This window comes from Pinus tabuliformis, chromosome 7 (genome assembly GCF_031772625.1).
Source record: "Pinus tabuliformis cultivar Carrire ecotype Pingquan chromosome 7, CPIR1, whole genome shotgun sequence".
Taxonomy (NCBI): Eukaryota; Viridiplantae; Streptophyta; class Pinopsida; order Pinales; family Pinaceae; genus Pinus; species Pinus tabuliformis.
In genome coordinates, this window is record NC_142293.1 from 424,743,986 (window position 1) to 424,758,978 (window position 14,993).

Here is a 14,993-nt window from a genome sequence, read left to right on the forward strand (position 1 = left end):
GAATAAATGGGTTTACAAGTTCAAGGAATAAGATGGAGGTAGAGAAAGGTATAAAGCTAGACTTGTGGTGAAACGGTTTGCACAGAAAAAGGGTATAGACTTTGATGAGATATTTTCTCTTGTTGTGAAAATGACTTCAATCATAACTATTTTAAGTCTAGTAGTAGCTGAATATTTGCATCTTGAGTAGTTAGATGTAAATACAACCTTTCTCCATGGGGATTTGGAGGAAGAGATATATATGCAATGGCCACAAGGATATGAAGTAAAAGGGAAGGAGAAACTAGTGTGCAGGTTGAAGAAGAGCTTGTATGGCATAAAACAGGCTCCAAGGCAGTGCTATCTAAAATTTGACAAGTTTATGTCTGAACAAGGTTATACTAGATGTCACTCTAATCATTGTGTTTATCTCAAAAGGCAAAATGATGGCACCTATATTATATTGTTATTGTATGTAGATGACATGCTTGTTGTAGGTTCTAACATGCAGGAAATAAATGTGCTCAAAATAAAATTGGCGAACTTATTTGCAATGAAGGAATTGGGTGCTGCAAAACAAATCCTTGATTTGAGAATAACTAGAGACAGGAAGAATCACAAATTAACATTGTCTCAAAGTGAGTACATATAAAAGGTGTTGAAAAGGTTTAATATGCAGAATGCAAAACCAGTTAGTATACCTTTGGCTATCCATTTCGAATTAAGTAAGGAGGAGTGTCTCAAGACTAAGGAAGAAATGGCTCATATGTCTAAAGTTCCATATGCATCAGTAGTTGGAAGCATAATGTATGCAATGGTCTACACAAGGCCTGATATTGCACAAGCAGTGGGAGTTGTAAGGAAGTATAAGAAAAACCTAGGAAAATAACATTGGATGGCGGTGAAGTGGATTCTTAGGTATTTGAGAGGTACCACAAATCAAGCATTATGCTTTGGTGGTTCAAACGTTTCTCTACAGGGATATGTTGATGCAAATATGGTGGGTGATAGAGATAACAGGAGGAACACCACAAGGTATGTGTTTACTGTAGGTGGAACAACTGTCAGTTGGGCCTCAAAACTACAAAGTGTTGTTGCACTTTCAACAAAAGAAGTAAAGTATGTTGCTGCTACTGATGAGCCCCGAATTGGGTAACTTATTAGGCTCATTTTGCCTAATTTCCCTTGTTCAATCCTCCATTTTTCATATATTATGCATGTTTTTTTAGTATGTTTATGTTATTTGAACAAATAAGGGTGGTCACTCTACCAGGGAGGCTAATACGTGGTTATTTTAGGTTTTTTGGACAAATTTTGGAGAAAAACCAAGCAATTATGGGCCAGGTGACAGCCAAGCTTGAGGTGAGGATTCGTAGGGGGGTTGTCTCTGGCATTAAATGGCCCTTTCTCGAAATATCCACCCTCAACTCCGAGCTCAACAGGCCACCAAAACGAATCCTAAAGGCAACCAAGCAGCTTTGGGAAGAGTGACTATTTATTATCAGTTGGAACAACCGTGTCCCTTGAATTTAGGAGGGCTACTAGGCCCCTCGTAGTGTATAAATAGGAAGGCCTCAACCTTCAGAGTTTACTTTTGGAACTGTTGTATTTTTGCACTATAGTGCTGTCATTTTCTCAACTCATTTTCTTGTAGCTACTGCTGTATAACTTTCTTGTGACGATTATTTTTGGATAATGAAAAGCAGTTCTATTTGGCATCAGCTCTGAGTTCTTTATAGGAGCTTGTAGCTCTTGGGGTTGGGCCCAACCTAAGAGCCAAGGCCTCCTTTATGTACTGTTATTTGTTTTTTTATGTCTCTGCAAAATAATTCTGTTAAGTAGAATAGCATCTTGTTGGTTACATAGTTCATGGTTAATGATTAGATAGGCTTTTCATATGCATCAGGGAGCTGCTAGGATAATAACAGGGGAGATCTTCCAAAAAGGGTCATCAAGCACCTCTGATTTCACCTCTCCCTCCGTGGGATCAGGAGCTGGGATCAAGATGACCTTGCTGCCATCAAAAACACTATCTTTGCTTCCCCATGCAACCATTAGTGTTTAATTTTTGTTTGCAGAAGTTGGTTACATGTTCAGATTCTTGATTGCTTCGTTGCATAGTGTTTATACATGGTTCCATTGCAAGTAAACTTCAGTTCAGTCTCTTTACTGTTAGCTAGATCAGATTAGGTTAGCATAACTAGATTTTTGATTTCTTTCAAGTCTTTGTCGGTTCAGTTGGAAAAACAAATTGCAGAGCACCCGTACCATTTCTCTATCTGCCCATACTCCATCAAACCCATCTGCTCCATCCCCTAACGTGGATTCTTGCCTCATGTTCGCCATTTTCTCACTTTGCCCTAATTCCCCATATCCTTGTGCCACATTGCTCCACTGCCTCTTGAACAAGTCCCACCATCCTTGCCACTCCTCGGCTCCATTCCCCAAGTCCTGGACCTCTTCACAGACCTAGCTCACCTCCATACCCACTCCTTCATCTTTCTTCCTCCATTCATCTACCAAAATCCCATTTCTGAACATCCTATAGAAAATTACAGACATCCTGTAGAAATTCCAGAACATCCTGTGGAACCCCTGCAGACTTCCTGTAGAAGCTCATGAATGAGGTTTCTTGATAGCCAAACTCTGTGAAACTCTCTGGAAGGGTGTTAGGGACCCCTTAGGCCCTCTCTGAACCTTCCCGACCTCTTCCAAGCATTTCCTCTCGCCAATCCACCTCTGCACAGTCAAAAACGGTTAAATCGCATGCATGATAATTCTGACAGCTTATTCAAAAATACAAAAAGATGGTTCTTTCAGATTTTGTTGTAGACATAGCTTAGATACATGCATTTCATCTTCTTAGAAGTCAATGGCATCTCTCCCAGTAGCTTTCATCCTCTTTCTTGCATCAGTAGAGCTAGCCGGTAAAATTAGGGTTTGCGTTTGCTTTCAGCTTTTTAGTTTCTTTCTGCAAATAGATTAGCTTCCTTCGAGTTAGCTTCCATCCATCAGTTAAAAAGCTTCTTATCAGAGCTCATAGAAGTTGGCTTGAGCCCATAGCAGACTTGTGCCACCTGAGCAAGTGACAGCTGCGGCAAGAGCTAGTACTTGTGCATACATCACCGTCGCTTCCAAGTTTGTTACGAACTACCGGGTTGATAAAAGTAAAAAGGGAGTCCCAAGAGTTGCAGCATTGTTGCTGCAATACTGGAGCCCACCATATTTTTGGCGCCGTTGCCGAGGAAGCGTCAGAGTATTTGTGATTGCTACTTTTCTTCTATTTTCCACTACAAACTTCTGCTAAGTAGATTATTTCATTTCCATTCTGCAATTTCATTTCTGCAAGCGTAGACTAGCATTTTGTCACACGAAATGAGTCGATCTTGCGGACAAGATAGACCTTCCTAGATCTAACAATATCTAGTGACAAGCAAGCCAATCAAAAACTGTCTTTCTCTAAATATGCAATATATAAACAAAGGAAAACAAGTGTTTTAGGCCTACCTTGGGTCCAATGCAAGTTTGTGGAAGCCTCGCTCCTTTGATCCAAATGAGCCCCCTTGTTGCGAATCTACAAACACAAACAAGCAAACAAATTAAATAGCACCTGAAAAGCCAATATCATAAAGCATACTTAACATGATGATCAAGGAATTCATGAAACAAATGACATAAGACAATTTGTTGAGAAAAATGAATTTGATTGTTTTAATTCAAATAAAAGAAGAACTTTACAACCTGTGCCTTGATGCTGTACAAGCTCCTCCCAGGGTCCAACAAGAAGTCTCCTCTACTTTGACAAGTTTCACTCTCTTCCCAATGAAGCCAAAAAGGTATGTGATCTCTCCTCTCAAGCTTAACTAGGAAGTCTCGATTCCACCAGCATTTACCCTAAAAAATGTTCAGCTTCTAACCTCCCTAGCAACCAGCCCAATGCCTTAATTTATAGTGCAATGGATGGAAGTTACTAGGTCCTCCTTCAAAGGGATAAAGCCCTCCTTCAAAGGGATAGCTCCTCTCATCAAGGGATTAGCTCCTTCTCTTTTGGGATGCATGAACCACCTAAGAGCAACCAATCCACGTCAAAATTCCTTTGAGAATCATCTAGAATTAACCCAAAGTGAGTTTTTTAGAATAAACTTGCGCCTTTTTTACTTTCACAGGGTTCCGCACCCACTCCTTTAGGGACAAAGCAGGCAGGTCCACAGTTTTGGTGAGCAGGGGGTGCGAGACCGCAGGCAACAGTGAGAGCAAGTGTGGAACCAAAGATTTGTTGATTTTTAATGTCTTTCTCTCATTTTCAAAGCTTGACTTGAAGAGCTGAGGTCTGAGACTTGCTTAGGAGGACAGTACAAGGGATGATAGACCCATACTGACTACAAATAGTCATGGTGACGATATTTTTGTTTAACAGATTGTCCCCTAAAGTGAAAAGTATTTAGTAGATGAGAATTTCATTTATCATTTAGGAAGAGTGAAGTACTTTATCATTTCGAGGATCATCTTGTGGAGAGCCCGATCGGAACCTGTAAAAACATTCAATGCAAAATATATATATGAGATAATATCATCGCTGAGGTAGGCATTCCCATACTCAGATCAAAAACTAACTAGAAAACTAACTACTACTCTAATATAGGAATGATCTTGTATACATCACAAGTATAGACACATGTAGACACAGTATGGAAGCTGCCATCTGTTTACGAATAGTCCACAATATAATGAATACAAAATTCCTCGCAGCCTGGATTTCGGAGACTAGATCCAAGGTCTTCATTTCTACTTCCCGAAACGGTACGATTCTATCCATGCGAATGAATGTGTTGAAGTCGAACAGGGTAGAAACCACTTGATTACCAGTCAATGATGTAAACTGTTAACAAGTGTGAGAGAAACCACCAGTAATGTCAATGGCTCTCAAAGTACCCAGTACAATCCATGAGATGTGAATAGATGTGTTGATGTTGAACATGTCACGGAATCGTTTGATCGAAGGTCAATGATGCAACCTGTCGTTGAAGGTGAGAAACCTGCCATTGAGGCATGCAGGTCCCAAGGTACTGATGATTTCTAGATCATCTTTCTAGATAATCAGCTGAAGTCGATAGAAACCGATCCGTCGTAGGCAAGTCCACAACACAAAATCATAGATCAAGTTGAAGAAATTTAGTTGCAAGGACTGACTCAGGGATGGTCAAGATGGATGACATATATTTTGCATATGAATGGCTTATTGGCAATGACTTCTTGAACACATAAAGACACAGCAGATGGTTTGGTGACAATTGACCCAAAGTTAATACCTAGAAACCGGCTGAAGACTTTCAATGTGGTTTGATCAACTGTTAGGCAAAGGATTTCCCAACCCAGGTGAATAAAAGTGTCGTGTTCAAGAGTGGTTACAAAGTATGACAAACAGGCTCATTTTTCTCTCTTTTCCCCCACCATTTCTGGCAAGTACCTATTTATTTTTGACAAGCTTGAGGAGGATAACATTTGCTTGATTATAAGCTCATCCTTCGGATGAGTCCAACTTAGTTTAAATTTGAACCCTAAGAAGGAGTGGTCCGTTCCTGTTTGTAATTGAACAGGTCCTTTACTATTAAATTTTAACGAGTCCAGTATAGCAGAAACTCGACGTTTTTCAATTTTAGAGAGTCTGAAAAAACTTAAGAAGACCCCAGGGTCGACCTTTTTCATAAATTTGTGTCTCCCAAGCCCGAAAAAGTATAAAATAATACTTGAGAGAACCACTTGATCTTTACAACCAAGGAGTACTTTTCGTAATTAGTGCCTCTGATCTGAAAAAGTAAAAAAGCGATCAATGACACATCGTTTTATAACCAATATCGAATTTGAAATGACAAAAATCTGGCAATCTTTTCATGTTTTTACAATCAGAAAAAGAGTTGTAAGTGGACCATATTTTTAGTTACGTTTTAACGAGTTTAAAAAGAAAAACTCGGCGATCTTTTCATGTTTTAGGAGTCAGAAAAGAGCTTAAAGGTGACTCTAAATGTTTTTTCATCGAAAATGACCGATTTCGCCTGAAAAATCCATTATCCTGAACAAAAATGCAAACATTACTCATACCTGTTTGAGATGGATAAAGATGCTGCAAAAGTTACCTTTCTAAAGTGAAAAATAAACAAATTTACAATTCATTTATTCAAAAAACTTATAAAAAGGGCTTTCGTCAATTCATTTTTACCGTTTGATATTTGGGTGAGAAAATAGTGCTTTTTGGTCAGAAACTTCCCGTGAAGATTGCGGAAAATCCATCTGTCGGAATCGAGCGCCATCTCCTCTAGGTAATCCACATCATCCTACTCTTCAATTTCATCTGTTTCAAATCATTTTTTAGGGTTTTATTTCATTTTTTAGAGGGTTTTTAGGCTAGAAACCCGCGCGTGGGGGCCCGCAGGCATAACATTGGCAGCCTGCGGACCCCGACTTTTTCTCAATGGGGAAAAAGTCAGGGGTCCACACCTGCCATGAAGGCAAGGTGCGGACCCATGCACTGTCTCTAATAGAGAGGGTGCAGTCCCCGCAATAAGGGTTTTTAACCCTAAAATTCTCAAAATTGACCCAAACAATTTAATTTTTTGCATTCTAATTTGGCTTTTTGTTGGATGTAGAGTATACATCATGCTTGATTGGTGAGAACATGAGCATGAGGATGTAGATATTGCCGTGTTAAATCACCAATCTTCGATCGATGCATTGAAGGCATGCGGCTTGTACAAATTCTGGGCCATACCTGGCATGAGGGCCTAGGTGGATTTCTTGCAGTGGCTGGTAGACAGGTGGAGCATACAGGACCAGTTCTTCTTCATTGGTGGCCACCAGCTCGAAATTGAGTCGGCAGACATATACTTTTTGACTGGTTTGCCTAAGAAAGGCGAAGACTTGACTCTATTCGGGACTAGGCTAGGTGGCCAGTCTGTCGATAGCCTCCGGCTAGAGTTCTGCAACAACCATGCTAGAGACAAAGGGATAGACATCAAAACCATATCCCGTCCTGAACTCATGGTGATCACGTTTACTGTTACCAGGCTCTGTGGGAGTGTTGCACTACATATTTCCACTAGATCCCAGATGCGGATGACAGTTGACTGCTTTCGAGGCACCATCTTCAACTAGTGCGATGTTGTGTTGGCTAATGTAAAAGGCCAACTGACCAGAGCCAAGAACGAACAACTGAAGACCTTTGGATATTGTGCTTTAGTTGTGAGCTTTGGTCTGGAGAGGGTCCCAATGTTGGTCCCGCAACACCTCACTGTTGGAGTTGGACTTCCTCAAGAGCCCAAACTGATGCGATGGGTTGCAGTTATGGCCCGTCATCCTGACGAGGGGACAGAGGTCATTCGATTCAAACCTGAGTATTTCCATTGGTTGGAAAACCAGGTTTTTGCTATTCAGGACTTCCCTTACGCTGGGGTAGATTTTCGCGATGACCCAGACATGGCTCTTCCACCAGGAGAGCAATGGGATGACTCAGGTAAAATCATTTTCAACATTTTCCTAGTTTATTTTATTTTTGTTTTTATCTCATCCCAAAACTGATAGTAAAAGTTTCAAATGCAGATGTGGGTCCACAGTGACCAGCCACTCTCCAGCCTTACGAGAGGAAACAACTAGCTGCAGCGGCACCAGCCCCACAGGACGAATCAACAGAGACCTTGGCCGAGTTGGAGAGTCATCTAGAGCGTTTGACAAGGGACATTCCAGAGACTGGCAAATATGACATTCCTCATCGACTACAGTGTTGGCATTATGATTCAAGTGTTGTCCTTGATGGCAACTCACTCAGTGGATGGTACAGGTGCTCAGAGGTTGGTACAGGTGATGGCAACTCAATCAGAAGACAGCATGCCAAGGAAGCTCATACACGCCGTTGCGTTAAGCCCAAGTCGCGTGTACACGCTAGTTCGATTCAGAAAAAGCGCGTGTATGTGGAAAGGTTCCTTTGGTTCATGGTGGTTAGTCCTTGGAAGTTGTGCCTATGATTTCGGACCATTATGTCTCGACGGGCGTGTCGATCCCTAGTTTTAAAGTTGATGGTATTGTGTTACTATGGTTTTGGCTCTTGGTATTGAGAAAGGCCTAAGGCTATATAAGGAGAAGAAGATCATTAGGCAAAAATCATCTTTCGACAAGGCTTGAATATCTAAGAGAGAAAGAGATCTGATATGCAGGTTCTGAGTTGCTTGATCTAAGTCAAGGAGAGATCACATCGGTTGATGGAAGACTAGATCTAAGGATAGATCGGGATCTAATGGTTTGAAATGCACTATCATGATATGGTTGATTATGCGTATTTCTAGATCTGCATATTGTCGCAATGTTACGTTCTGGGTCTAACTAATATCTGGTACAGCTGCAAATTGAGAAAGTTTATTTTTAGATCTGTACGCAGGTTGGCTTCGGTAAAAGAGCGTGTACACGCGGGTTCTGCTCATTAAAGTAGCGTATATCTTTTGAAGCTTGATTTTGGGTTTACAGTGGGGTCTGACTGTTATTGCAGAGTTCTGTAGTCTGCTCTGTGTTCTGGTAACTGGTGTTTGACAGGGTTCAGTGGTTCAGTGACTCAAAGTTTGGTTGTCTTATGCTTCAATGATCTGTTGTGGAAATTGAATGAATTGTGGTCTTCAGATTGTAATGTTGTGCTTCAGGAATATCCAAGTCTGAAAATGTATGAAAAGTGATACCTGGAAGAAGGAAGATTGTAGGTCAGCACCTACGTACTAGTATCTTGGCTAGTACAAGAGCAAAGGGGGTTGGAGCTCCCTTCCAAGGAAGTTTGGAGAACGAGAGAAGGTTGAAGCCTTCTGCAGGTTGTAGCCTGCATACTGGTATAAGGCTGCACCAGTACAAAAGATTGTAAACTGAAGTTTCATATTAAAGAAAGATAGAGACAACTTGCAGCAGGTGGTTTTCACCCACATTGGGTTTCCACCTTATATCTTGGTGTTCATGTGTGTGGCTTTTTATCTGTTCTGTTATACTGCACATGTTTACTGTTAATATGATGAATAATGTCCTGATGCACTTAATTGAAGAATAAGCTAACTAAATTGTGAGTTTTCTGCTTATACGCTGTTTTACTTCGTCACAGTAGCGTGTACACACTGGTTCACTTAACTGAAGTAGCGTATATGTTTCTGGGCATAGAAAAAGTTTGATTACTCTGATAATACTGATTCACCCCCCCTCTCAGTATTATTTCCAACAATTGGTATCAGAGCAGGTCCTTCAGAGAAGCTTGATCGCTTGAAGGAAGATCATTCATCATGAGCAACTACGAGAAAGAAGCATCAATCAGGCCACTGGTTTTTGATGGAACAAATTTCAATTATTGGAAGGTAAGAGTTACTGCATATCTTCAATCTCTTGGTACAAAAGTTTGGGACATTGTAGAAACAGGCTATGCTTTTCCTTCAGCTACTCCTACAGATCCAGCTGAGAAAAAGGCATATGAAACAAATGCAAAAGCAGTCAGTACTCTATTAGGAAGTATATCTCAAACAGAATTCATGAAGGTCATGCACTTCAAATCAGCAAAAGAAATATGGGACAAAATGATCACTAGCTATGAAGGAGATGAACAGGTAAAGCAAGCTAAACTTCAAACACTCAGGATTCAATATGAGACTCTCAAGATGTATAATGATGAAAGTGTGGCTAATTATTTTCTTCGGGTAGATGAGATTGTTAATTGTATGAAAAATTTGGGTGAAGAAATAAGAGAAACTATAGTAGTTCAAAAGATTCTAAGATCTTTATCCCCCAAGTTTGAATTTAAAGTATCTGCAATAGAAGAAAAAGAAAATCTCCGTGTTCTCACTATGTCTCAGCTACATGGAATTCTAACCGCTTATGAAATGAGAAAGGGAGGTCCATCTGACAGAAGGGAAGCTGCTTTTAAGGCATCAGGAAAAGAAGATTACTATGAAGCAAGCCATGTTCCAGAAGAAGAGGAAGAAGAATCAAATTTTGTCAGAAATCTTCAAAGGGGTTCTGGAAGGTTCAGAGGTAAGCTACCTTTCAAATGCTTTGCTTGTGGGAAAGTAGGTCATTATGCTGCAAAATGTCCTTATAAGGATAAAGGAAAAGAACCTGCTAGATGGAACAAGAAACAAAGTGCAAATAAGAAAAGCTACTACACCCATGAAGATAGTGATGGCTTATCAAACAGTGATGAAGATGAACAAGGTAATAAATATAAGCTGTTAATGGCATTTGAAGATGATGATTATGAGGATGCTATAGATGTGGATAATCTCTATAATGAAATCACTAGACTCAAGAGAGGCATAGAAGAAAAGAATGTGATCATTGATACTTTGCAATTTCAGATTGATGAAAAGGAAAAACATCTTGAAAAACTAGAAGGTGAAATTGTTGGTCTCAGAAAAGAAATTGAGAAAACAAAAGCTATTAATCTTAAATTTGTCAAAGGATCTGAAACTTTGGATGAGATTATCAGTGTGCAGCGGTCTCCTCTAAACAAGACAGGTTTGGGCTATAATGGAGAAACCTCTCAAGCATCCACCTCAAAAAGTTATCTTGATGCAGCAAGAGGAAATGAGCGGAAGAACAATGAAGATAATCAGGTAAAGCAGGGACGAGTTACAAACAGAAACTATCAGGGACAATCCTCCTTAAGGATGAACAAAAGCTACAACCAACCACAGGTAAAATCTTCTCAGTTTGGCTCAAGAATAGATGAAAATAGAAATTACAATCAGTTGGCTGGTAGATTCAATAACCGCAAAAGCTTCTTCAATGGACAATGCTTTTCTTGCCACAACTTTGGTCACAGAGCAGCTCAATGTGTTGCATATAAAACAATCATGACTAGGGAAGCTCAAAAACAAAGAAGTATGACAGGGATTACAAAAAGGACCTATAACAACTTTTCGGTGCTTGAAAATGAAGTTGAATGTTCTATTTGCAATAATTTTGGTCATAAAGACTCTGAATGCAGGAGCAGGTTTCAGGAGAAAAAGGAACAAGCCACAAGCACCAAAACATGGAGAATAAAGGAACCTCAAACAGAAAGATGTGGGATAGCATTTTATGCAGAAGGACAGGAAAATCTATGGTACATTGACAGTGGATGTTCGAAACATATGACAGGTGATAAAGAAAAACTTGAATCTTATTCTACTTTAGAAAAGGGAAAGAAAGTTTCTTTTGGAAATGATACTCCTGCAACTATAAAAGGAAAAGGTATTGCTCCTTTGAAAGAAAAGGTCAAGGCTGAAAATGTTTTGTATGTTGATGGATTGAAGCATAATCTTCTAAGTGTCAGCCAGATGTGTGATCAAAAAACAGAGGTTATTTTCAGATCGAATGGATGTCTTGTTCGTGATCTTGATACAGGTAAAACAGTTCTCAAAGGCAAAAGAACTCCAAATAATCTGTACATATTTGAAGAAGGACAACAACAATGCTATCTTAGCAAGGATGAAGAGCACTGGTTATGGCATCGAAGGTTGGGACATCTAAGCTTCTCACAAATAAGGAAAGCATGCAAATATCAGGCAGTTCGCGATCTTCCAGATATCAAAATTCCAGACAACACCATATGCAAATCTTGTCAGTTTGGAAAGCAAACCAGAACTAACTTTCCAGAGAAGGAAGGATCAGCTAGCTTGCCTCTTGAGCTAGTCCATACAGATGTATGTGGTCCATTTAGGAAAAGGACACCTCGAGGAGAAGAATATCTGATATTATTCATTGATGATTTCTCAAGGTTTGTTTGGTTAGGGCTTATGAAGCACAAAGATGAAGCATTCGAAAAATTCAAATCCTTCAAAGCATTGGCTGAAAATGAATCAGGACACAAAATCAAGTGCCTCAGATCTGACAGAGGTGGGGAGTTCACATCAAATGAATTTTTCGATTTCTGCGATGAACATGGGATAAGAAGAGAATTCTCTACAGCTAGAACTCCTCAGCAAAATGGGGTTGTGGAAAGAATGAACAGAACTATCCAACAAATGGCTCGTGCTATGCTCGATGAATCAGGTACTCCTGCAACCTTCTGGGGTGAAGCTGCACATGCTGCTGTTATCATTCTTAACAAAACAAATGTCCGAGTAAACAGCACTCAAACACCTCATGAGCTTTGGAGTGGTAAAACTCCTTCCGTGAAGCATTTCAAAATCTTTGGGAGCAAATGTTATATTAAGAATACTGATGAGCAACTTGGCAAACTTGAACCTAGAGCAGATGAGGGCATTCTTCTTGGTTATTCTCCACATAGCAAAGCATACAAGTGCTACAATAAAAGACTTGGCAGAATTGTTGACAGTATTGATATAGTGGTTGATGAGAAGGGATATATTCCTAGGCAAGTTCATCATGAAGAAGATGAAGGTTACTCTCAAAGGCGAAATGATGAAGAAGAAGAACCTCAAGAAGAAGAAGAATCTCAAGAAGAACCAGAGGAGCAGACAAGAATAGAAGAGAAGACTCCATCCAGATATGTCCAAAAGAATCATCCAGAATCTCAGATTGTGGGGCAGAAAGAAGCAGGAGTACAAACAAGAAGGACACTTGCAGAAGCTTCAAGCTACTTGGCTCTACTCTCCTCCATTGAACCACAAAATGTGAAAGAAGCATGCAAAGATGAATGTTGGGTCAAAGCAATGGATGAAGAACTTGAGCAAATCGAAAGGAACAACACTTGGGAATTAGTTCCTAGACCAAAAGATAAGAATGTAATAGGAACAAAATGGGTCTTCAAGAATAAGTTAAATGAAAATGGAGAAGTAATTAGAAACAAGGCCAGACTTGTTTGTAAAGGGTATGCACAGCAAGAAGGAATAGATTTTGAAGAGACCTTTGCTCCTGTGGCAAGACTAGAGGCCATCCGAATGTTCCTTGCTCTCTCAAGCTTTCAAAACTTCAAGGTATTTCAAATGGACGTGAAATCAGCCTTCCTGAATGGAGACTTAGAAGAAGAAGTATATATTGAGCAGCCAGATGGGTTCATTCTTGGGAATGATCCAAACCTTGTATGCAGATTGAAAAAGGCTCTCTATGGGCTCAAACAAGCTCCAAGGGCTTGGTACTATCGGTTGGACAAATATCTTCACCAACAAGGCTTTTCAAAAGGATCAGCAGATAGCAATCTCTATATAAAAGTTGAAAATAACAAATTGCTAATTCTTGTTGTTTATGTAGATGATATTATTTTTGGCAGCAATGAAGAGACTATGAGTCAAAACTTTGCCTTGGTTATGCAGAAAGAATTCGAAATGTCACTTCTTGGAGAATTGACATATTTTCTTGGATTGCAAATCCAACAAAATGAAGGAGGTATCTTCTTGTCTCAAACCAAATACCTCAAGCAGATCTTGAAGAAGTATGGCATGGAAGAGTCAAAACCAGTATGTACACCCATGGTTACAGGATGCAGCCTCAGTGCAAATGATGAATCAGCAGCAGTTCACCAACCCACTTATAGATCCATGATTGGGAGTTTGCTTTATTTGGCAGGTACTCGACCAGATATTACACATGCAGTAGGAATGGTTGGAAGATTTCAAGCCAACCCAAAGGAAACTCATCTTCAGGCAGTCAAAAGAATCTTCAAATATCTTCAAGGGACCCAAAACTATGGCTTATGGTATCCTAGAAATATAGATCTCACTCTTCATGCTTACACAGATGCAGATTGGGCTGGAAGTGTGGATGATAGGAAAAGCACAAGTGGAGGTGCTTTCTTCATGGGTTCCAGATTAGTATCTTGGTTCAGCAAGAAACAAAGTTCGATTGCCTTATCTACAGCTGAAGCAGAATATGTGGCTGCAGCATCTTGTTGCACACAACTTCTTTGGATGATGCAGACCTTGCAGGACTTTCAAATCACTTGCACTCCACCTGTCTCTATCTTATGTGATAATACAAGTGCAATCAGCATTTCAAAGAATCCAGTCATGCACTCAAAGACCAAGCACATACCAATCAAGTACCATTTTCTTCGGGAACAAGTGCTTGAGCAGAAGGTCAAGTTGGAGTATGTTCCTTCTAAGGAGCAAGTTGCTGATATTCTCACAAAACCACTGCCCAGGGAAACTTTTGAATATCTCAGACAAAAGCTGGGAGTAGTTGATGCTTCATCCTGTTGTTTAAATTTGTTTGTTCTACAGAAAAGTTGGTATACGCAGGTTACGGAAGGGATATGCGCGTATACACGCGGATTCATGCTGGGTAAGTCGCGTGTATTCTGGACGCTTGTTGCAGAAAGAATATCCGCGTACATACGCTGTTTTATACAGGATAAAACGCGTATATGAAGTTCTGAACAGCAAGGGAAAACTCTGAAGTTCTGAACAGCAATGGGAATGTCAGAATTATTCAGGCACAGTTTCAGGGAGTGCAACAGGCACAGGTTCAGGGGGAGCAGCTCAAAAGTCTCATAAAGCATTGTTGGCATTCAGATGTTTTGGTTGTTGGTTTCAGGAGAAGGAGCTCAGAAAGAAATTCTAGTTGCTGATCTAACAAGATGTTTATCAGATGCTGCTGGTGTCTTTCCTAAGTCTTGGTCTAGATCTGTTGTCTCTATGTCATGTATCTCTCTTGTCTCTTTTATGGTGTCAAGGTCATGTAACGGCCTTTGTTGGTTTCCCCACTATGCCTGGGATGAATGCTGTAATATAAAGTGGTTGTTTCTGATATGTTATGGTTGTATGTATTGAGTCCTTGATGATAGAAAGGTCCCTTATGGTGTATAAGTCTTGGTTCTTGTTGAAGAACATCTTTTGCAGATCTGGCCTACTGTCAGGGGGAGCACGAGTCAGTACAGCCAAGCAGAGGTATCAGCATGTCCTCAGGGGGAGCATAGCCCTTTGCCCTTGATGTCAAAGGGGGAGAGTGACTTGGTGTGGTGGTTGCCATCAAGTCCAAAGGGGGAGATTGTTGGCATTATGATTCAAGTGTTGTCCTTGATGGCAACTCACTCAGTGGATGGTACAGGTGCTCAGAGGTTGGTA